We start from the raw sequence: 25,405 nt of genomic DNA, 5'->3' as shown, positions 1-25,405 counted from the left end.
TGGGCAGAAATCAGAAGCTCACAGTATTAATGTTAATTAATTAATTAATCCCTCAGGGGTCCATCCTGGGTCCAACTCTCTTCCTGATCTACATTAATGATCTTTTAAACCACATCCTTACATCATTCGTAGACATTCATGCTGACAACACTACCATCTATGGTAGTACTTCGAAGACCGTAAACAACCAAGTTCTCTCTAACTCTCTTCTCTTATGTTGAGCATGTGGTACTATGGGGAAAGAAGTAATTTGTTACTTTTAATGCATCTAAAACCAAGCTTCTATCTTTACATCATCAACGCTCTGTCACCCAGCTGCCATCAATCGAAATGAATGACTCTCGTCTTGGGGAGGCTTCATGTTTTGACAAGCTTCTGGGCTTGACCTTTACTCCCGATCTGAAATGGAACATGTATATCAAATCCATTGCCAAAGTCACTAGAAAAATGGTAGAATATTCTACTGCTCCAGTAGATATCTCACGCCTGATGCAATTCTCTATCTATATAAAAACCAGGTTCGACCAACAATGGAGTACTGTTGCCACATCTGGGCAGGAGCTGCTAGAAGCAGCTTATCCTGTCTTGACAGAGTTCAAAATAGACTTCGTAGCTTAGTGGAAGATGCCCTTTTCTCTTCCCTGCAACCTCTTTCCCACAGAAGAGATGTAGTGAGCCTCTCCCTGCTTTATCGTTATTTTCATGGCAGGTGCTCATCTGAACTTCAATCTATGATCCCCCCCTCGCCAGACTTTCATGAAAAACACTTGTCTAGCCAGAACCACTATCAACAATTTCCCACACTCTTTATCTGTGCCTAAACCTAAACGTAGATTCCATGAACAGGGCTTCTTTCTTAGAACTGCTCATCTGTAGAACTCTATTCCGTTTTCCTGCTTTCCAGCTAACTACAATCTGATTGTCTTCAAATCCAACGTGAACAAGTTCTTATTACCCCTAAGTAATCCAAGTTACAAAATTCCCACTAATGTTTACTATGCTAAAATCACAATGACTAATGTCTACCCATTAACCCTTATCCTCGAGTGGCCTCTGGGCCTTGATAAGTGGCGACCCCCATGTAAAAAAAAAAAAAAAGTAACAATTATTCCTATCTATGAAAAAAAGACAGGAAATGAAACATTGGGCCCACACATTTCGTAATAGCCACACTAACTTTCTGTACTTCACACAGGTTTTCCGGTACTAATTATTCGATTTAATTAAATTCTGTAAATTGCTACAATTTCTCTGCTCTGATTCATTCTCCAAAATATGTCATGCTTAGAGGTAGTAGTAGGACAGCTCACCCACTATTATTTTTTGCTTTCACTACCCTAGTCATCACCGGAGCAAATATTTCATAGTTTATGCATATTGTGCATTATTGTAAGTATTTCTTTTTGTTATTACATCATTATATGCTTTCATTTTCCACCTACACTTCTTTTCAAAAGAAAATAAACAGTCCCATTTATATTCACTGCTGATTCTAATAATTTCATTGGCTATCCGGAACATAAGCTTCCATTCTATTTTTGCATTTATTGCAAATGCTTTCACTTACATTCAACATGGCCGTTACATTTTGTTTCCGAATAACAACACCTTTAGTTATCCTATTTTAATTTATTACAACCAATGTAGTACAACGCAGTTAGCACTTTCCTAACTTTCTTAACTTTTGTACTTGACTTTTTCAGTGACCTACACATAAATGCTTTCAGTCTCTTAATACCTTTCGGCTTCAATGTAGGTTTACTGATTAAACTGAAGCACACAGGGAAAAAGACAGAATGTGTGTGCGTGTTTGTACATGTTTGTCTTCATTTTCTTTACATTTTGGAGTTTATTACTACTGTTATTAATAGTATGATAATCATATTACTATTACTACTATTAATAATTATTATACTTCCACATGACAGGCGCCAACTTTGGATGGGGAGAGGCACAGTTTTATTTACTTTTGCTGCTATTTTGATTTGTTCTCGCTTAGCTGAACAAGCATATCACAAAACCATTTACCTTGGTATAGAAGGATTTCTAACTTTAAAGAGAGAATGTGTGTTTATGGAACATCTGTTTCGTATTGTTATGCTGCTATTACTATATTACTACATCGACTACTAATACTACTAATATTAATCATACCAAGCACATCATAAACAATTGCATTTTGAAGGGAGGGAAACAGTGTATGTGTGTGCATGTCGTTAATTAACGTCTTATTGTTATGCTAGTACTACTACTATTACTATATACTAATAGTAATCACAATAATAATTTTTTTTAGGTCATGACACACTAAAACGGGGGTTCCCTTACTTCTAATCCTAGCAAACCAGTCTTCAAAGATTTCTCCAAACTATAAAAAACAGAAAGAAAGTGTATGTGTGTGTGTAGTTACCGTGTTCTAATTCTTATTATTTGACAATTTCTTACTCTTCTTCCTCTCCTTATTCATGGTGTTAATACTATTACTACTGCGGAGGGATAAGATTTTTTTAGGAGGTGTCTACATTCTTAACTTAACTGATCATTTCCTAGAATAAAACAAAAATACCTCAGTCTGGAAGGATTACTCCGCCAGGAAAACAATCAAGAAACCAATGGTTTCAAGATTGATTAAATTATTTATTCGGAAACATTTTTTATCTATCTCCTCCTTACTGTTACTACTGCTACTACTATTCACTACTTTCCTTTATTGGGAGGATCATGCACATTTTTTTTGTCATTATGTACATTTGTTAAACATGCTTTTCAGTATTTCTTTTTGTTAGTTAGGACCTCGATTCTACACTTACCGACCTCTTTATAAAACAAGACAAATTTAACTAAGTTTATCATAATCCGCTAGATAATCATTGTTTAATCTGTTTTTGAGGTGTAGCGGGGGAGTCTTTTAACGAATCTGTTCTGGCTTTTTCCATCTTTCCACCGGGCAATGCTGGTACACAGGTCCAGCTGGTGATAAATAGGGAGAGATGTCTAGATCTTGGGTAATGGAGTTGAGTTATGTTGTCTGAAATAGCAAATTGTTCCCAAGTTTCTACCTTGCATTTTTTCAAAATGGCCACCAGATCCATTATATTGTGCATCACTTGTAAACTAATTGTATCTGAAGTGTTACAACTGTTTCTAATTGTATTAGATGTGGTCAGACTATGGTAGACTTTTAGTATGCCCTTAAGCCCACTTAATTACTATTAACTATTAGTAAAAGTCTGTATGCGGGAGGGAGTACAACATTTCAATATAGAAGTAGAATTCCTTCAAAGGTTGGTCTTATTTCAGAGTATTCTTTTAGACAGGTGATTTCTGTCTATCCTACTATTTATCGACAGTTCATACTTTTGCCCAAGGATATTAGTGCAAATAAATTTCTGGCATTGACAGAACTCTGCAGTCTATTGCAGTAATGATTCTAACATTTGCACTTCATTTATTGTAAACCTATTGAAGCATCCATGCCAAGGTTTCTCAGATTTTTCTTTTGTGTACATTTTTTGTTTTTGTAATAAATAAAATTATAAATTACTATTTATCATTAAATAATAAGTTAAAAAATTAACATTTCTTGTTTTACTTTACAGATTGAAATGCAGCATATATTGTCAACTATGTGTGTTTCAAATTGAAATTTGAAGTCAATTTATGAATCTTGATATGAAAAGTCAAATATTTAAAAATGATTAGAAAGTAAATTTGTTTCTTGTGTAGAATTAAAATAAGAATTATCTCCCTTATTCTTGATTCAAGAAGCATCTTAATCTCAATGATCTATTTTGCTAGTCAATCATTAGGTTTCAGTGACTTATAATCAGGGTTGCGGAGTCGGATGGTAAAAATTCGACTCTGTCTCCTTTGATATCTTTGACTGTGACTCCTTGACTCCTATGTGGAAATCTATTTTGCAGATCCATATACCAGCCTCCCACACCTATTCAGCAAGTATTTTATAAATACTTTTCATATATATTATTTTTAACATTCACTTGTATGATAAATATACTCACATATATACTCAACCAGCTTTATAGAATAAGATAACAAAGGGATAAAAAAATTTACAATGAAATTTTATTATGCTATAAGTTCAAAAGGGAATACAATATTTAGAGATAGGGAAACACCTCTTTAGACCATGGCATTTCGAAGCCAAACACTTCTCATCAGAAGAGGAAAGTAAAGACATATTCCTCTGAGATGAAATGCACCTAACATTGATGTTTTTTGTTTTTCTACCTCTAATTTGTTCTGTAAAACCAAAAACAACCCACCTTTTCCCCCTTTTCCTTCTTCCCATTTTCCTTTTCTCTACCCACCCCCCACTTTGTGACTGGTTTTCTAACTTTAAATGTACCAAACATTAATACTGTAACCCTTTTCTCTCTCCCATCGCAAAACTCATGTCCTGCAGGGCAGGAAACAAAAACGATAAAATTAACTATAAAAAAACCAAACCAAACATTACAAACTAGCAATTGAAGATACAAAAAGCTTGAAGAATAAAGACCTTCTACAAAATAACTGGATGCAACATGAATATTATTTCCAAAATAACTGGATTTGGCATTAAATAACCCGAAAAGGGTTGACATGCCATAAAACAACCAAACCAAACTATTTCTCTGACCTTCGTCAAGTGGTTAACCGCGACGGGATAGGAATACTGAGTCTCTTAACTGTATCCTCAGTGATTACTGCCTTCTATAGTTGTTGTCGTCTCACCACCTAAGCCTCTGGCCAGCTTTGGGTAGGATTGAAACCGCTATCTTCAGATAATGCTCACCTGGAACGGTAGGGATTCAACATCTCTATCTACTGCAGCAATCTATATATCTATAAAAGTGAACGTGTGTCTGTCTGTGTACATTCCCCTACACAATAACTCTGTCAATTTTCAGTTTACAGGCTCGAAATTTAATATACAGGGTATTGAGATTTGGGAAAATCTTCGTAATCAGTTTTCGGCCACAAATTTGGCTGTTAAGGGATCAAAATTCAACAATTTAACCTTTGAGAACTCTACCAAACTCCTCTGCCAATTTTGGGTCTAAACACTTGAAATTTTAAATATACATTCTTTGGACATGGATCTAACTTAATAACTTTATTTGAACCCAAAACAATGAATGTTAAGGGGGCATAATAGGGGTCAAAGTTTAAAAAATTTGACTGCTTCAGTCTCTACCAAATTACTCAGACAATTTCTGGTTTAAACATTTGAAATTTTACATAAAGCCTATTCAGAGATAGGGCAAGCTTTTTAATCGGTTTGGGTAAAAAATTTGAGTTATCACTATATAAATGTATGTATGTATGTACGTATGTTTGCATGTCAGCCTAAAACTTTCGACAGAGGCGACGGATTTTTACAAGATCAGTATTGTTTTGAAGCTCGACCTTTCAGACGACAAATATTGAAAAATTGGCTAAAAACATGGCCACTTTTCTACGGGGGGGGGGGGTCGCTTTTTTTTTGCCAATATTGTCGAAAGTCATCCTCTCCTTTCAATTGACTAGCCTTAATTAAAATCTACCTCATTTCCAGTTTGGCGGTGGTCGTAACAGCAAAGACGTCGGGTTTTTTACCATTCTTTTCCTCCTTTACGGTACAGATTCGAGCCTGCCTTCCTACTACCAGTTTTGTTTTTTTTTGCTCAACATACACACCTCCAAACACCCGGGCACCCATGCTAGTAAAATAATAAAAATAAATTCGAAAAATTCTGATCAATATTTTATTTTTGATTAATCATAAATAAAGGGAGGCAGAGGAGCTTTTACCCTCACACTCAGAAGTTCTTCGACTGTCATCCATAACAGAAATTTAATATCAAGTGTTTTATCAAAATTCACCGGTTGACCCACATTCGACTGTACAGAGAGAAAAGAATAATGCAAGAACTCTAGCCAAAATAGCAGCAGCCTGTTCTAGTTTATATAGTTCATAATATTACCATTTCGTAATTGCCCAGTGGCTCAAACACACGATACTTACAGAGGTTGAGTTCAAACCTCACCTAGAGCTTAAGTATTTTTACTCTGATATATTTCATATTACAATATTACAGATTCTTATACTATTTTTTTTGGTAATCTACTTAATTTATGGAAATTATGACACTGGGTAATGCCGAGTAGCCCTGCTAATCCTTAATAAGTTATTATATTGTTATTCTTTAGCAACGATTACTATTCGATTGCTCTTAATCTCCTGCAGTAGAGATAAAGTAATTCATTACATTTATTCAGAAAATGACTTGACCACATTACATTAAGGTTAAATATTATGTATACATGAAAATAACGCTTAGAGCTGAAGAGCTTGAACCAGATTGGAAGCGTTTGTTCAATTTTGAAAGACACTGGATACCCCTGTAAAGGCAACTGCGCATGTAATTGTGAGGCAAGGGTTGCGCAATCTCCAACCACACCTCCTGAATCGGCACTGCTTGAGTTCAGTGGCAAGAAGTCCAGGACAACTGGAAACAATGCCGAGATAAGCAGAGAGCACATACAGCACCTGGAATTCCCAAATGGTGACCCATTTTAGTATTGACCAGACTCAACGTTGCTTAACTTCAGTGATCTAATGGGAACTGGTGTATAACATTACTATAATACACCAGATTAATACAAATATAAATGAAAAAGGTCATGAGATTGACCTCTTAAATAGGATGAGTCACAAAATATACAAGTGAAATAATGGATTTTCTTCATATTAAAAATCAACCTCGATAGTCAACAAAGCAAAACTCAACCTCGATAGTCAACAAAGCAAAACTATCTTGCAATGGGAGCCCGCTTCAAATCTGATCTCTCAATCAAACAATAAGAATGAAAGAAACTTAAAAAAAGGTAATGAGGCAACTTTAGTAAAAGCCCTATAACCACAACAAGGTATTGCTTCTATATAAATTTTTTTTATTTTTATTTTAGATATTAAATTTTTTTTATTTTTATTTTAGATATTAAATTTTTTTATTTTTATTTTAGATATTAAATTTTTTTTATTTTTATTTTTATTTTAGATATTAAATTTTTTTATTTTTATTTTTATTTTAGATATTAAATTTTTTTATTTTTATTTTTATTTTAGATATTAAATTTTTTTATTTTTATTTTTATTTTAGATATTAAATTTTTTTATTTTTATTTTAGATATTAAATTTTTTTTATTTTTATTTTAGATATTAAATTTTTTTATTTTTATTTTAGATATTAAATTTTTTTATTTTTATTTTAGATATTAAATTTTTTTATTTTTATTTTTATTTTAGATATTAAATTTTTTTATTTTTATTTTTATTTTAGATATTAAATTTTTTTATTTTTATTTTTATTTTAGATATTAAATTTTTTTATTTTTATTTTTATTTTAGATATTAAATTTTTTTTATTTTTATTTTAGATATTAAATTTTTTTTATTTTTATTTTAGATATTAAATTTTTTTATTTTTATTTTAGATATTAAATTTTTTTATTTTTATTTTAGATATTAAATTTTTTTTATTTTTATTTTAGATATTAAATTTTTTTTATTTTTATTTTTATTTTAGATATTAAATTTTTTTATTTTTATTTTTATTTTAGATATTAAATTTTTTTATTTTTATTTTAGATATTAAATTTTTTTATTTTTATTTTAGATATTAAATTTTTTTTATTTTTATTTTAGATATTAAATTTTTTTTATTTTTATTTTAGATATTAAATTTTTTTTATTTTTATTTTTATTTTAGATATTAAATTTTTTTATTTTTATTTTTATTTTAGATATTAAATTTTTTTATTTTTATTTTAGATATTAAATTTTTTTATTTTTATTTTAGATATTAAATTTTTTTTATTTTTATTTTAGATATTAAATTTTTTTATTTTTATTTTTATTTTAGATATTAAATTTTTTTATTTTTATTTTAGATATTAAATTTATTTTTATTTTAGATATTAAATTTTTTTATTTTTATTTTAGATATTAAATTTTTTTATTTTTATTTTAGATATTAAATTTTTTTATTTTTATTTTAGATATTAAATTTTTTTATTTTTATTTTAGATATTAAATTTTTTTATTTTTATTTTAGATATTAAATTTTTTTATTTTAGATATTAAATTTTTTTATTTTTATTTTAGATATTAAATTTTTTTATTTTTATTTTAGATATTAAATTTTTTTATTTTTATTTTAGATATTAAATTTTTTTATTTTTATTTTAGATATTAAATTTTTTATTTTTATTTTAGATATTAAATTTTTTTATTTTTATTTTAGATATTAAATTTTTTTATTTTTATTTTAGATATTAAATTTTTTTATTTTTATTTTAGATATTAAATTTTTTTATTTTAGATATTAAATTTTTTTATTTTTATTTTAGATATTAAATTTTTTTATTTTAGATATTAAATTTTTTTATTTTAGATATTAAATTTTTTTATTTTAGATATGAAATTTTTTTATTTTTATTTTAGATATTAAATTTTTTTATTTTAGATATTAAATTTTTTTATTTTAGATATTTTTTTTATTTTTATTTTAGATATTAAATTTTTTTATTTTAGATATTAAATTTTTTTATTTTTATTTTAGATATTAAATTTTTTTATTTTTATTTTAGATATTAAATTTTATTTTTATTTTAGATATTAAATTTTTTTATTTTTATTTTAGATATTAAATTTTATTTTTATTTTAGATATTAAATTTTTTTATTTTTATTTTAGATATTAAATTTTTTTATTTTTATTTTAGATATTAAATTTTTTTATTTTTATTTTAGATATTAAATTTTTTTATTTTTATTTTAGATATTAAATTTTTTTATTTTTATTTTAGATATTAAATTTTTTTATTTTTATTTTAGATATTAAATTTTTTTATTTTTATTTTAGATATTAAATTTTTTTATTTTTATTTTAGATATTAAATTTTTTTATTTTTATTTTAGATATTAAATTTTTTATTTTTATTTTAGATATTAAATTTTTTTAATTTTTATTTTAGATATTAAATTTTTTTAATTTTTATTTTAGATATTAAATTTTTTTAATTTTTATTTTAGATATTAAATTTTTTTAATTTTTATTTTAGATATTAAATTTTTTTTATTTTTATTTTAGATATTAAATTTTTTTTATTTTTATTTTAGATATTAAATTTTTTTTATTTTTATTTTTATTTTAGATATTAAATTTTGGGGTGGATTTTCACATTTGTTATCTTGTTATTTTATCGATATGAAGTAAATGAATCAAAACAGATATAAAGTAATCACACATTAAAGTACAAAACAGTCATCACTAAATGGGCTGGGAAGCCACATTGCTGGTGAAGAAGAAAGTTCTGTATCAAGAATTATGTCCAATATACCACCTTCAATTTGAGTGATGAAGAAATTGTTGCGATCTATTAAGGGATTCTATTAGTGCCATATTGTTTGCAAGAAGTTGATCCAAATTGAAATCGCCCAACAAAAGTACCCTTATACCAACAGGCAAGTTGGTAAAAAGATTTTAAAAATTTCCCTAGTGGGCCAGGCTTGCGGTACATGAGCATACAACTAATTGCATGTATTAAAGTTCAGTCTACAAATATATCTATATATCTATAAAAGTGAACGTGTCTGTGTGTCTATCTGTGTACATTTCACTACACAATAACTTTGTCAATTTTAAGTCTACGGACTCGAAATTTGATATACTGGGTACTGTGATTTGGGAAAATCTTTGTGATCATTTTTCGACCAGAAATTTGGCTGTTAAGGGGTCAAAATTCAGCGATTTGACTTTTGAGAACTTTATCAAACTCCTCCGACAATTTTGGGTCTAAACACTTTATATTTTAGATATAGGTTCCTTGGACATGGATATAACTTAATAACTTTATTTGAGCCCCAAAACAATAAATTTTAAGGGGTCAAAATTAAAAAAAAAATTTGACCTCTGCGGTCTCTACCAAATTACTCAGACAATTTCTGGTCTAAATATTTGAAATTTTACATAACTGGTATTCAGAGATAGGGCAAGCTTTTTCATCAGTTTGAATCAAACATTTTTAGTTACCAATATATAAATGCATGTATGTATGTTTGCATGTCTGCCTAAAACTTTCGACAGAGGCGACGGATTTTCACAAGATCAGTATCATTTTAAAATTCGACCTTTCCTATGACAAATATCGAAAAATTGGCTAAAAACATTAATATCTTCACCTTCAACTAAGCAGTTTTATACAGGGGGGGGGGGTCGCTTTTTTTGCCAATATTTTTGTCTAGCCTAAATGTTAACATAAATCACTTCGGGTTTAGTGGTGGTCGTAACCGCAAAGATGGCAGGGGGGAGGTTGGGGTTTCACGTTTTTTTTTTTTTCCTCCTTCGCAGTATGGGTTTGAGCCTGCCTTCCTACTACCACTTTTTTTTTTTTGCTCAACATACACATCCAAACACCCGGGCAACGCCGGGCTGAAATGCTAGTAATCAATATTTGTAAAATCAAGTCTACAAGAGTTACTTCCCTTGTACTGTTAGCCAAAATCAGTCTTAGAACTATTATCTATTTTGCCCATTTAAACCCTTGGTCTGATGTAAAACATTGGGCTAAAACAGCCAAATGACACCGTTTCATGACAACTGATGCCTTATTTTTTTTTAAATTCGGTACCATTTAAAACACCTACAAGTATGAATTTTAGGAGAAAAATAATTAGCCCTAAAAGGTGTTTTTTTACCCTTAAAACACCCTGGGGCTCAAGCACCATAATTTTCCCAGGGTCAAATATTACGTTTCGAGATGTATATCAATGTGATCTTGCGTTTTGGTAATTTTCAATAAAATTTAATGGCCAGAAAAGATCCTATGTCCCGCAAAATGCTATTTTTAGCCATTTGACTCCTTTCAATTCCCTGGGGATGCAACCAAAATTTTTATCAAAAATCCGAGAATATTCCATTTCTCCCTTAGGTAGTTGTTACTTCATGCAAAATTTCAGAAAAATGTAATGAATAGTTATTGAGAATTTAGGGAATGAAGGGACGAAACAAACGGACGCAGGTGAATTCTAAGGTCCAAATCCAACTAAGTCGGTGGACCAATTATGTATCATTTAACTAGTGGGATCAATATCAGTGTTATCATTATTTCTATGCTAACATTTAGATTTGTACAATTTGGATAATTTTCCCTAAAATAAGATTTGTAAAAATAATTTTACCCAAGAAAAGTGATGATACTAATTGCAGGTTTAGTTCTCGTGGTGATTTTCTGAAGAATTTTAATGTAAGTTGTTAATATGATTAATATACTGTGTGTGTATGAGTTTTAGCAGGTGAAAATTGTTGACTTGTTTAATAATATCAAAAACAACAAAACATTAATTTCCCATCTGAGTTCGCGCCAGGCTTGAAACATATCGTACCATGTTGATTTGGCCTGATATTCAATGTAACAAATATGTTTTAAGTTTGCAGTATGAGGATTTAATTACTATTCCAAGGATTCTACCCGCCCCTTGGAGCCCTATATTAGTGTTAGGATAGAACCAATGTCACTAGGAATATGGAAAGGGAGAGTGCTTCAGTATTGTTAACAGTAGAGGCTATATATTTTCGGCTTGTATTATAGTATTAATACATTGTTTTTGGAAGGTGTTTTTTTTGGTTTTGTTTTTCTCTGTACAAATGACTAAAAGTTGTGTGTGTAATATATATTCCTTGTATTCGAACAATAAATTTTGTAAATGTTAATTTGCATAATTCAATTTTCCGTATAATTAAGTTAAACATCGAAATCATAATCTCTTTTTCTTTTTTTTTTTTTTTTCATTCAAGTTGTTTGTATCTGAATTGTTTCGAACGTCCTATGTGCTAAGCTATTTTCATTGATTCTGTGCATCTGCTTTTTTTTTTCTTCACACTGGTCTTATAGACATCCTCTTCCTCCTACTTTCATTATAATTATGTTTGCAACCACTAGTTATCCCCCCCCCTCTCTCTCTCTCTCTCTCTCTCTCTCTCTCTCTCTCTCTCTCTCGGAAGCTGCTCGTGATCTGTTCGATGGAGAACATCAGACTGAACAGACACAATTCTACTTACCCTCCCCCCTCTCTCTGTATAGTCTTTCTATTTCTATCATCCCCCTGTCTCCCTATTCGCTGTGCATTAATTAAAACTGCATGGCTTAGTTGTGCAGGCACAATACATCGACCTGGCTTTGAATGATAATTGATAGCAAATATTTTTTTGACTTTTCTAGTTTTTTTTTTTTCTTCTTACAACCTCATAATATTAATTGGAAGAGTCAAATAGGCACTTAATCATTTTTGTGTGTGCTTATCGCCTTGCTTTCCTACATAGGATTATTGTTGTGATTATTGTTGAAGCTACCTTTTACCGTCTGGACAGCTTCGACTCTCTCACCTTCTTTTTCGCACGCGGCGACGGACTACTTTGTTTTGTGATGTAGATTATGAATCAGGTAATCTGCCGTTTTGTTTTCTTTTTCTTCTCCTTAAAATTGTCAGATTCCGGTTTTTTGTCAATTGCAAATCCATCTCTCCCTATTTCAGCTTGTGTCAAGATTTGTCAGATATAATTCTATTGATTTGTAAAAAAAAAAAGAAAGGCGATTGCAACCAAGAAAATACTTCTATAATTGACTGATACTATTTTTACGTACACGCTGTTACACCTACACAGACGATGTATTTATATTGAAAGATAACACAGAAGGTTTTAAGCATCCTCACAAGGTCTTTTTATCAGTGCTTAAGGGCATCCAAGGAGAAAATGCATCTCTTTGCTGACAGTCTTTGATTAAAATATCTGCTTCTTTTATATGCCAGGGACGTACGCAAGAAAAATCAATGTTTTCTTTCCATTTAGCAGCATAAACTAACCTTCATACTTGACTGTTATCTCTAAATTTTAATTCAAGGCAAAAATTACTATGTGCCAGTTTAGACTTCAAAATCCTTTTCGTATTTCATATAGGTATGATGTAAACATAGATCCCACATCTTATCCAAATAAATAGATTAAAAATGACTGAATTGTTTCAAATTTTGAAAGTAACTTTAAAGCCTTTAAAAACTGATGAATAGAAATTAATTTCCGACTTGAGTACGATTGTTCATTTTTCCTCCCAAAGGAAAACAATGTTTTCATCATATGCTCTCTTGTATTAAAGAATTGAAAATATCTAAAGATTTTTTTTAATATATCCCAGAAAAAAAGAGGATGGCATTATTGATACTAACTTTGGAAATAATTTGATTTATTACTTACATTCATTTTTTATAGCGTTTTAATAACTAATTATCTCTCATTTAATAACTGTTAAAAATGTACATTGTTTCATATACATAAATTTTTTCTATCCTGCAAATGTGTTCCTAATTATGATATTCAAGTGTCATTATATTTATATTTAAAAAGATGCATATGTTTTTCATTTTGTAGTTTATGCAAATTTTCACTATCAACAGGTCTGAAATAATGGCCATACAACATATAAAATATTTTAGTATATTGAATGTTGTTACTGTCTTCTGATTGCTATTTTCATTGTAATCATTAAAATTTGGCCCTTGCACACAAATCTATTTCTTCTTCCCCCCTTAAAGAACCCATAAAATTATCTTTCAAAATGTTTTTTTAAATAAAATTTACAGTTTCATTTTTGCTTCTGCATCAATTTCTGATTATTCTTCTGACAATTCGTCTACATCATGAATAAATGAAAGAAAGGTTGTTATTTTTCTAATAATAATAACGATACCTCTCCCTAATAATAAACACTCATGATTGCATTTGAAATATTTTTGTAAACAATTGTTTGCTTATATTAGCCTTTCCATTTGCAGACAGGATAGATAAAAGCATATGTAAATGTAACCTCTTTAACCTCTATGAATTGATTCAAGAAATAATTAAATTCTTTGATTCTTTTTTAAAGATCTTGTTTAAACGGTTCTTCTTTTTTTTTTTTTTTTTTCCAATGCACAGCTCTCAATATTTAGCTAATAAAAGAAATCTTATTATAATCTACTTGAGAGTAAAGAATGGCATTCTCACTTATTTGGGTGATGAAAAATACATAATCATTGTATCATGGTTGGTCAGACTAGATTATTTGTTTTTATGTTCATTGTATGATGCTATAACTATATTGAATAAAGTTCTCTTCCATATTAAACATTAAAAAACAAACAATTCTTACAAAAGATATTAAAATAAATTGTAGCTGCTTTCAATTTTGAAGCAAAATATTCTATGAATGCGTTTCCTACTTCATCTTTGCATAGCATCCATTTTCTGCATTGCATGCTTTTTTTTTTTTTTTAATTGCATCTTTCTTAAATCTGATACATTCAATAGATTTATCTGCCTCTGAGGTTATTTTTCTGTCTTTCATTGTATCTGTAATGGTGTTTGTCGATTGTCAATTTCCTTATTTTAATGAAATTTCTTTTTTGTTTGTGTACAGACATTTCCTTTTATGGTTGACATCCGTGCATTATTCACATGATACTGCCTCTTCTGCTCTTTATAAAGTTTTGCTGTGTGTATTTAAAATAACCAATACTTTTATTTTCTTTTGCTTTCCAACATATCTTGTTAAATAATGTGCCGTTGTTTATCATTATTATTATTGGTAACTCCAAATAATTTGTTTATTATGGCATTTATTATTGTTAGAGTCCATTTTTAAATTAGACAAAATAATTGTTATATAACCGATCAAACCCAAACATCGATTCTGAATCGCATTATTTTTTTCGTCTTACTATTACATTTCAGTTGAAGAAAAATCTATTTGCAATTCTTTTCAAGAAAAATAGCTTAAATTGTTTAGAGATTAAACATTTCTATAAGAAAAATCAACTAACATAAAACATGCTCCTCTCACCTAAAATTTTTAATTTGTTTGTTTTATTTACATTTTAAATGTTCCATTTAGTAAATATTGATCACTGAATTTTCTGATTATAATATTTTTTTAAATACCAGACTTGTTCAATTTTTAGGTGAAAATCGGATGGGGATCAAAATGTGCTGCCATATTTAAACTATTATTTTGGTTAAAGTCCAGAGGGATTATTTTATTTGAAACTTGCAAGGGAAATTGAACAACGATTTTTTTAAATGTTATCTTATAATATTGAATTTCTTCTAAAAAAAAATGAATAACAAAAATGTGGGTTGGTATACAACTGACAAAAATCAATTTTACTTGTGCATATTATACAGTTGTGATATACTGTGATTGTGTGCTGCTGCTTATATATTTATCTCCCTTTGATATATGTCGATAAATTTAAATGGAAGATCGGTCAAAAATAGATTTTATATATTTTAAAATATAGAGAAAGAGATAATACAGAAAAAGAATTTGCCATTATTTTATAAGTTTTCCAATAAAAAATTCTTTTAAGATAACATCTGAAGATGTATCATTCTGTTACATAACCATCTGTTTATTTCTTTAAAATGTGCATATATTTGTGTGTGTGTGTGTGTGTGTGTGTGTGTGTGTGTGTGTGTGTTTGTTTATATAATATAGGTGATGCATGAGTGACTGACCTAATGGATACTCTTGCAGCCGATTCTATTCACTATGTATAGTTCCATTATTTGATCTGTTATGGCCATTAATGCACTCTCACCCACCTAGATAAAAATCGCAACTTGTGTTCAATTAATAGTACACAAGTTTCAGCATTAATAATTAATAAAGGGAAGTTTTTATTTTGGTTTTTAAAATTCTTTCTCGGCCATTATTGATTTTTTTTTTTTTTCATGAGTACAAAAAGAACTTTTTTCTGAATCCTGTTCTGACAAAAGATGTTGCTGTTATTTTGTTGTGAGAATAACATTCAAGATGAGAAAACATTTTATTTCATTTTTTTTTTTTTTTTTTTGTTTACATTTTAAATGTTCAGTTTGGTATATACTAATCACTGAATTTTGAGATTATATATAATTATCAGACTTGTTTTAGTTAAAGATTTGATGGCGATCTGTTTGTTATATAAGTTTAACATCAAATGAACATCCTACTCAAATATGTCGAAAATGTTATATAATCCAAATCATGGTATTTTAGTTATAAAATAAACATCGAAAACGGTTGTAAACTTGAATACCAATATATGAAGTCTTTATTAGAAATATGATTCGAAGATATTTTAAATATATAGTAAAATGTCCATACTAACTTGCAGTTAGATATAGTCTGATGATCATATTTGTTGTCATAGAAAAAAATCCTGCACTAATTAAATTCGTTTCTCTTCTATCCTTGATATTTCAAGGTATATCAAAGGCTCTTCTATCCTTGGTATTTCAACATAAATTACACACTGAATTATTTTTATTGGTCCCCCTGACAAAATGAGGGTGGACCTGTAAATTCATCCTTGTCCATTTGTCTGTCCACACTTTTCTCAATAACTACGTCTTGGAATTTTTTGAAATTTTGCACAAACATTAAACATGATATGAGTAAAAAAAAAAAAAAAAAAAAAAAGTAACAGAACGGATTTTCCGGGAAAACTCAGGTCTCAGGTTGTCCTCCTAGGGGTACCTTTAAGGTTAAAATGGCTAAAATTCACACTTTTGTGGTGATTAAAAAAAAATTGATGCTTTGGATTTTTATAAAACTTTCTGAAAAGTTGTAACTAACTGATTTCTATATAATGTTGTTTGTCTATACTTAGCAATAACTCTTGGGTGTGCCCCAGGGGGCTCTTTTAGGGCCAATAAAAACACTCTATTTTTGGGACTATTTTATCATATTTGTCCAAAATTTTCTGTGTATGTCTATTTAGCAGATTTGCATGGTGCTGAACTGAAATTTAAATATGTTATGGCCTTGGGGGACTTTTGGGGCTAAATAAATGGGTGGGGGTAAATGATGGACTTGGTCATTTGTATTTTTTTTTTGCCTCGTTCACTGTGCACTCACGGGACTATGCATGCTTCACTTGTTATTTGCTATAAATTGAATATTTATTGAAATAAAAACTATAAAATAAAAGGACATTTTTTTTAATCCTCTTTATTAAAATAATTACCGAATTAAATCAATCGGAATGCATTTCTATTTCTTTGTAAACAAATCACTTATTCAACCTGGGCCAATGCTAGATCTTCATGCTTATATTATGTAATTTGTATAAACGTTAGAAAACTGAATACAACGTCCCATGTCATATATAGTCCAGCTAAAGAAGACCGATGGAATATTTCTCACATTTTGCAAAATTTTATAAAACTTTGCTACTAATACTATTAGTTGTAAATAATCTTGTATTTTTTTATTTATTTATTGATAAGACACTGTTTATCAAGGCTAACAGCCATTTAAGGATAAGAGGTAATGTGATAGATTGTCAGTTGAATGATGTAGAATATAATAGGATTGAAACTGGTGAATGAAATGAACAAAATCTGATTACTTAGGAGGATGGTTTTATGACAAATATTTGGCATTAGATTTGAAGATGACTATATTGCAGTCTGCAGGAAAGTAATTTCATGGCAGTGTGTTTAAAAAATGAGAAATTCTTTAAAATGAATTCTATTCATGGAAGTTTCACTTGATGTTAGGCATATGGAAGAAAAAAGGAAATTTTTTTTTTTTGCAGTTGTGGTAGATAGACAAGCTTTTGCTGTGAGTGTCTTACAGAGTGGAACTAGAGATTGTAGCTTGGTCAAGCACCTTTATTGGATACTAGCAAAGATACCGGTGCTTCACATCAGTATACTCATATTAATGCTATACAATTGTGAAAATAATTTTCTCTATATATTATCTACATAAATGTTACTAATTCAAAAATGGAGGTTAATATAAAGTATTTGATTCAGGGATTTCCCCCATATAGTTTCAGAAATATATGGAATAATAGATATATGTGAAGATGGCAGGATAAAAAAAAATAGTAACAAATTAAAGGACTTTTATATAAGATATGTTGCAGAGAGAGGGGGGGTTGCAAATAATTGGTATTTGCAGGACTTACTTGTGAAGTTAATATTATCATCCAATTCTAATGTTCTTTCATATAATTCTGTGAAGATACACGAGTGAGAAGAAAATGTGTTTGGAGTTCTGTTGTTGCATCTATCTGTCTTTCCTCACACGTGTTGAAAATTTATTGTAGTAGTTTGAAACATTGGCGAGACGCTTCCTCCCTAAAACGAGAATTGCATTGTATTGATTTGTTCAGGAACAGGGATGGTATCATGGATACTGATGCAAGTATGAAGAGTTCAAATTCAGTTGTATTTATTGCATTCATGTGTGCTGTAATAGGAAAGGTATAAACCCATCCTCCCAGCAATTTGTGTTCAATTAATCAGCATTATTTTGATTATCTCGACTACTGCTCTATTTGTTGATAATATTCTCACAATGTTTAGACCACTGTAATCCTTGACCTTCAGGTCTGTATTGTTGAACTTTAGAATCTGTACAGAATTTCCTATTTTTATGTAATCCATTGGGTAGATTGTTCTTGTTCCATCGGTGATAACCGGGTAAAAGCAATTAACTATGTTCTTAGTATTGTTTATATTAAGAATTGAACCTTCAACCTCTAGAAGACTGTCACTTAGAACTGATTAGCACTTTTACCATAGTGCAATAAGTCAATTAACACGCGTTTGAAAAAGGTTTGACCAGGTAGAAATGGTAATTATGTAATTCTTAGATATTATCATCTGTAGTAAGAATTAAACTTAAAGGCTGTGACATTTATTTTAATTTTATAACTAGCAGGTCGCCCGGCATTGCCTGGTGGTAAAATATGCTTAAATATGATATTTTTATTAATGCACATTTTGTATTTATTATAAAACCAATTCTCTATCGATTATTAATAAAGGTAAATTGGCTGAAACGTTGTGAGAATAAAATTAAAGATGAAAACGGTAGTTTAATTAATCCAAATTATCAATACTCATTTTAAAAAAATTTCCAAACATAATTGCAGTTATTCACTTCGAATAGGTATTGTTTGGCCATTAAATAATTAAAAAGGAATTGCTGTGATAAAACAAATTGTTAAAATTAATATATGATCATGTTTTAATGTTTTTTAGTAATTTATTGGCATTAAACTTTTCACTAAAATTTTTATTTTCATGTGTCAGTTTCTAAGAGGTTTTGGCAGCAAGTCTGTCAGTTTAAAAAAAAAATTTGTATTTATTTTTAAATTTTTTTTTTAATTTTCATTAGTAAGTGCACAGATTGAATCCTATAAAGAGCCAATGTCGGTTTGTCTTTCATCCACTGATTCAATTCTTGTTGCTGAATTGATGCGGATTATATTTGCTTCTCCACAGTCAAATTGCTTAAAAAAAAAGAAAAAGAAAAAACATAGCTTATTATCTATCCTCAATCTCTAATTATAAAGTAATAACATAAACAGATCTTTTTGATAATCAATTTTGCTTTATGTATTTGGCTGATGAATTATTGATTTAATTTAGCCTTTGATCTCAATGTTTAACTTTGCTCACATTTGTGGCATAATTATCTGTAAGAAATCTGGTTATTGATATGAAAAGTAGCCTTTTTCTAAGCTTCAGTTTTTATTAGTATTTATGGCCTGAATGGATCATTTTCCAATTTGAGGCTTGTTTCAAATGTTTTGAAAATAATGGATATAAAAATTGATGTTTCAGAATTGTTTTAGACGAGAATCAATAATTTGAATAATATTCTCATCTTGGTTATTTTTACATATGGCACAATGGATAAAGGAGTTGATTAACAATTAGCTCTAGGACTGGCTGCCAAGCTCCAGTCCCTGTTGCATCATATTAGTATTATAGCTCTGTGCTTGTTTTATGAGTATCTTCATGAAATGTGCTTCAATGAACTTGCTGCGGTTGTACTCACTCAACAATAACGCTCCTGACCTAATCGACCAACAGCAAGATCACAACACTTCCATGTAGAGGCCCTTTAATGCTAGATTTTATTCTAATAGCTTCTTTTCTTCACATCGCTTCTGTTTGAAATTTCATTCTTGTTACTCTGACGATAACATATAGGAATTTAAACGTCTTGCTACTCAACTCCCCACTTAGGTAGCTCATCTATAAACCTGACCCCTGTTTAACCTCTTATGCTTTCATGGCAATATGTTTTATTTGGGGTGAACAAAATTATCTATTTATCTAATATATGCATGTGTGTGTGACCTTGTATGTGTGTGGAACAACCTCTACCAAACTCCTCTATTAATTGGTCTACAGACTTGAAACGTGATACATAGAGGATTTGGACCTGTGGAACAAATTCAATCTGGTTTTCAGTTGGTAAAAATAGTTGTTCAAAATAGGGTCCAAATTAAAAAAAAAATTGAACTTGGCTGACGTAAGTCAACTTAAAGTTCTCTTGTATGTATGCACAAATATACATATGTTAAAGTCAGTTCATTTTTAATTATTTCTTATATGTCTGACAATAGCTCAAACTGTAATGACTGTTTTGGTTTCGATTCTAACTGATGGCACCCAAATCATATATATATACATATATATTTAACTGTTGAAATCAATACTATATATTGAGTACACTATAATAATCGATAGAGAATTGGTTTTATAATAATAAATACAAAATGTGCATGAATAAAAAATATCATATTTAAGCATATTTTACCACCGGGCAATGCTGGGTGGCCTGCTAATTAAGATTAAAATAAAAGCAACAGCCTTAAAGTTTAATCCTTACTACAGACGATAATATCTAAGAATTACCTAATTAATAAGATTTCTACCCGGTCATAGCTGATGGAATAAGAATAATCTACCTCTAGATTACCAATGAATTAAATAGAAGGTTCAGTTGAAAAGATTATGTTGATCCCCGAGTTCAACATAAAGATTCCTAAGGGTGAAAAGATACACCTGAAGAAAATCTGAGGTTACATCATCCAAAATGTGATCTTGGCCTTTTGGCAAAGTGAAGTATCTGTTCTGATATTGCACTTCACTTTTTCTGTCCTCGGCCAGTGGAGTAGAAATCCTTCGTGACTAAGACAATTTTTATTCTTGTTCTTATTTAGAGTGCCAGTTTTTGGGAGCTGGATTTTCCCCCACATTAAAAACCGACCTTGTGTCTAACTCTGCCCACGAGGGGAAGCAAGTAAATAGAAACAAGATGAGGGTAGTGATTCTAACCAAAACAAATTGTTCATTCAAAAAGAAAATTATATGTTCATTAAAAGGCTGAACTTTGTCATTGCTTCGTGACATTTAAAAAGCACATTTTTATGAATTTGTGAAAGAAATTAACTCTGTCTGAAACCACACAAAACATTTAATTTTATAAATAAATTTCTGTGATAAAATTTTGCTTTTGTTTGTTATTTGCAAATTCTCACTATTTCCTTTATATAAATTGTTGCCATTTTCATAATGTTTCACTCATTGTACTCTTCAATCGTCTTTTTCGTGCCTTTTGTCATAATATATTAAAAGTAGATTAGATTTAGTTAAAAATTCCTATAAGTTTACTGATAAAATATATTTAAAGATAGTTGTAGTGCTGTGAAAACAAATCAGATGATATATATATATATATATATATATATATATATATATATATATATATATATTCTTGTATGTGATGCAAGTAGAGTTCACCATAATCATAGCTGCCAGTCAAAACGAGTATATGGCTTTCTAATTTACTGGAGATGCCTATTCATAGATTCGTTTAACATGGATACATTGATGCACAAACAAATCCATCTTGCCCAGTTATATTCAGTAGTACGGAAACCGAGACGACCAAACACCCTGATTGCTTGCAATTCTTCATTAATGCTTATTATATAACAGGACGTATCTATTTTTAGACAATATTGTTTTAGACTTCTTTATTATTTATTATGGTGGTGATAATGAATGAATGGATATTTTCAATCCAAATTTTTTGTATAAATAAAACAAAACTAGGTAGGATTTCTAAAGTTATTTTCAAAATAGAATATAAAACAAATTGAAATGCTATTTTCTTTTTTCTTTTTTTTTTTGATGCATCTAAACTGAATGGAGTCTGCGATCAGTTCTTATGAAACTTTACCTTTTAAATAGCTTTGACGGTGAGGGTCACAGTAGATCCTATCAAGCAGAACTAATGCCCAAATCAGAAAATTTGTAACATGCGATGATAACGGGCAGATGAGACAAGATATGATGTATGGAGGGAATATGGAGGAGAGTTCAATCAATTGATTTAATTGGAAAACGCAACATCTTCATCATTTTAAACAAAACAAGCATGCTAATATATTCATAAATATCTTCCTACTTAGTTTGCGAAAAATGTTTTTTCAAATTTAAATATGTAGAATTTTAGCCCGAATATTACCATTAACATCATCCACTCTACAATAAACACGCGTGTGTGTGTGTGTGTGTGTGTTTAGTCTGAAGAAGCTTTTGAGTAAAAAAATGTAAAAATAAAGAATGCAGTTTAAATTCCCGGAAAAAAAAACTATATTTAACCTATCGCAGGCTTAGTACCTACATAATCTGACTTCTAAAAAGTTTATAATTACAAAAGAGAAATCAATTATATAAGGACGAAAAAATAAAAGAAAACCTTAACTACAATTGTTAAATAAAAATAGACTTAGCACTTGCATAAGCCGATTTCTCAAAAGTCTTCAATTATAAAAGAGAATTTAACTATATAAGGATCAAAAAAGGAAACCTTAACTAAAATTTTGTAAATAGAAAACGGGAATCCTCAACTGCTTACCATGTAGCTGTTTCAAAGATTTAAAAATAGGACAGCTGTTTAATACATGGCTCTCCAGTGGATAATACCACTTCACCAATATATATATATATATATATATATATATATATATATATATATATATATATATATAGAGAGAGAGAGAGAGAGAAATATATATACATCCATCCTGTTATGAAAAAGTTAGTGAGTAAAATAAATTTGCCAAACGAAACAATTTCAAATATTTAGGGAAAGCAAAATAGCAAGTCAGACAAACCCTACTGCCTGAAATCTGAAAGAAATCCCCCATTCTAAATAAAAAGTTTTATAGTTTGTTTTTTTTTAATCATCAGAAATGCTAATTTATATATGAAAACTAAAATTACTGACATAATTTTATGAGAATATTAGAGCAAACACTGGCAAAGCATTTTCTGCTTTTTTTTTTCACTTTTTATAAAAGATATACACTAGTTTTATATACTCCATTTTATTACATGTATAATGACATAAATTATGGCTCAAATTATTACCACATGTGTCCATTGAAATGTCATTTGGTGATCAGGTGTTATATAATGTCCTAGTCAGGGAATGGGCAAATGTTTGATGTATTGTTACTAAGTTTATTTTCTATTTTCGGATTTGTAATCTCTTATTAGTTGAACACTGAAATAAACCCAATTTGCCTGGGAAGTGCCTTGAATTGTCCAAGTAATTATCCCCGGATCGTATCTAAAAATAAACCTTTTTTTTTCTAGTTTTTTATTAAGGCATTTTTTAACTTGTGATATCTTATTGCTTTCTGAAATATTTACAATATATGAGTGAATTGTTCTATGGGTAGAAAAGGTTTTCATAAATTTTTTTGATTTTTTTCTATTATTGCAGATAAAAAAAAAAAAAGAATTGGAAGTACATATGGTGTTTGTCTTGAATTAGTTTTATCTCATATTTAATGCATAGAAAATGAATATAAAGATAATATTTACAAGAATTACCAATTTTTGACAGAACCTATACTAATTATCAGAGTTATTCTGTACACAGATGGGCATTGATTTTAAAGATGCTGACCACACACTGCATCTGCACTAAGGTTTTTTGAGGTACAGCATCACATATATGAAGATATGTCAAAAATGTCACAAAAAACATCTCGGGTATTTCTCTATGTGAATCTCTTAACTTACACTCTTATAGTATTGCATTAGGAATAGCAACTTGCATTCAATGAATAGTTACTCATATGTATTCGGTATTAAACGACAAATGGTTCATATGGTGTAAAGCGAATAAAACAAATCTGAATTTTTTATATTAAAAAAAAATAAGATTTGCCAAAACTCCAACTAAAGAAAACTCTTTCCATGATTATCTCTTTTTTTTTTCTTTTTTTTTTTATTACATTTTCATCCCAAACAAGACACATTGCCACTTTGCTTTAGGGGGCTACTATCAGGGACATAAGCTGCAGACGTACTATGTAGGGAGTTGGGCAGCAAGATGTTGGTTCACGTTACACGAACTTCTGCATGCCAGTACAGTTGGGGAAGCAGGAACCCGGAAGGGAATTCCAAAGTCTAGCGGTTCTGAGGAAGAAACTGCTGGAGTAAAAGACTGTCCTACATCTAGGGATCTCAACTGTGAAGGGGTGGGATTTTGCCACTTGTTGGAGGTATTTACGTCGAGGGGGTACAAGTGCTAGCAGTTCGTTGGAGCATTCACCGTTAAAGTACTTGTAGAACAGGTAGAGCGATGCAACATTTCGTCGATGGGACAGAGGTTGAAGCTTAGATGACAATTCAGGACCTATCAGGTTGGTTTTGAACTTTGTCTAGGAGTGAGAGACTAATAGCAGATGCACCAGTCCAAATATGACAACAGTACTCCATACATGGGTGAGTGGTGGCCTTATAGAGGTACAGGATACTTTCGGGCATTAGTAGCTTTCTAGCACTGTAGAGAGAACCTACCTTTTTCGCAGCGGTCCTGACAATGCTCTCAATGTAATTGTTCCAACTTATGTTTCCTGTGAACGTTAGGCCGAGGAGTTTAAAAGATGTACTTTCAGATAAAGAGTCTTTGGCCATTGCTATTGGTGGTAGAGAAGGTTTCTTGTAATTATTGAAGGAAACAAGTTTAGTTTTGGCAGCATTGAATGTGGTCATCCATTTTTGTCGCCATTCCACTACAGATTGGAGGTCATCCTCTAGTGTTTCTGCTATTTCTTTAGATATGTGTTCATTTGTTTTCCTGTCGTGTCTGTTAGAGCGTGGTGTCATCAGCACATATACCCACTTCACAGACAATTTTGTCAGGGAGGTCATTTATGAATATTAGGAATAATAGAGGGCCAAGGATAGACCCCTGAGGCACTCCCGCATTTATATCATATTGTTTAGATGTACGACTGTCGAGGACAACCTGGATGTTTTTCTTATCTAAGAAGGATTTAATTATGTTAAGTATTCTTCCAATGATACCGTATGATCTGATTTTCCTGAGAAGACCTTCATGCCATACCCTGTCAAAAGCCTTAGATATATCTAGAGCTACCACTCTACCCTCCCCCGCTTTGTCCAGTGAATGGTATACACACTCAGAGATTACAGTTAGG

The 25,405-nt window shown here is 29.8% G+C and overlaps 1 protein-coding gene across 13 annotated transcripts in view; it reads left to right on the top strand.

Annotated features, from left to right (window-relative positions):
• Nucleotides 1-25,405, top strand: part of LOC145247387 (trafficking kinesin-binding protein 1-like) — a 297,237-nt gene that overhangs the window by 77,529 nt on the left and 194,303 nt on the right. Inside the window, exon 1 of one of the 13 annotated variants that reach the window (XM_080109087.1) lies at nucleotides 12,014-12,492. The exons of 11 other annotated variants lie outside the window; for them this stretch is intronic. The gene's annotated coding sequence lies outside the window, so the exon portion shown is untranslated. Of the gene's footprint in view, nucleotides 1-12,013; nucleotides 12,493-25,405 lie in introns of those variants that run through there. One more of the 13 variants, XM_080109086.1, reaches the window with a different exon arrangement.

Source organism: Euprymna scolopes, chromosome 25, assembly GCF_053919585.1.
Source record: "Euprymna scolopes isolate OS-2025 chromosome 25, ASM5391958v1, whole genome shotgun sequence".
NCBI classification, from domain to species: domain Eukaryota; kingdom Metazoa; phylum Mollusca; class Cephalopoda; order Sepiida; family Sepiolidae; genus Euprymna; species Euprymna scolopes.
Note: the sequence above shows the minus strand (reverse complement) of the source record. Positions and strands in the feature narration are given on the sequence as shown.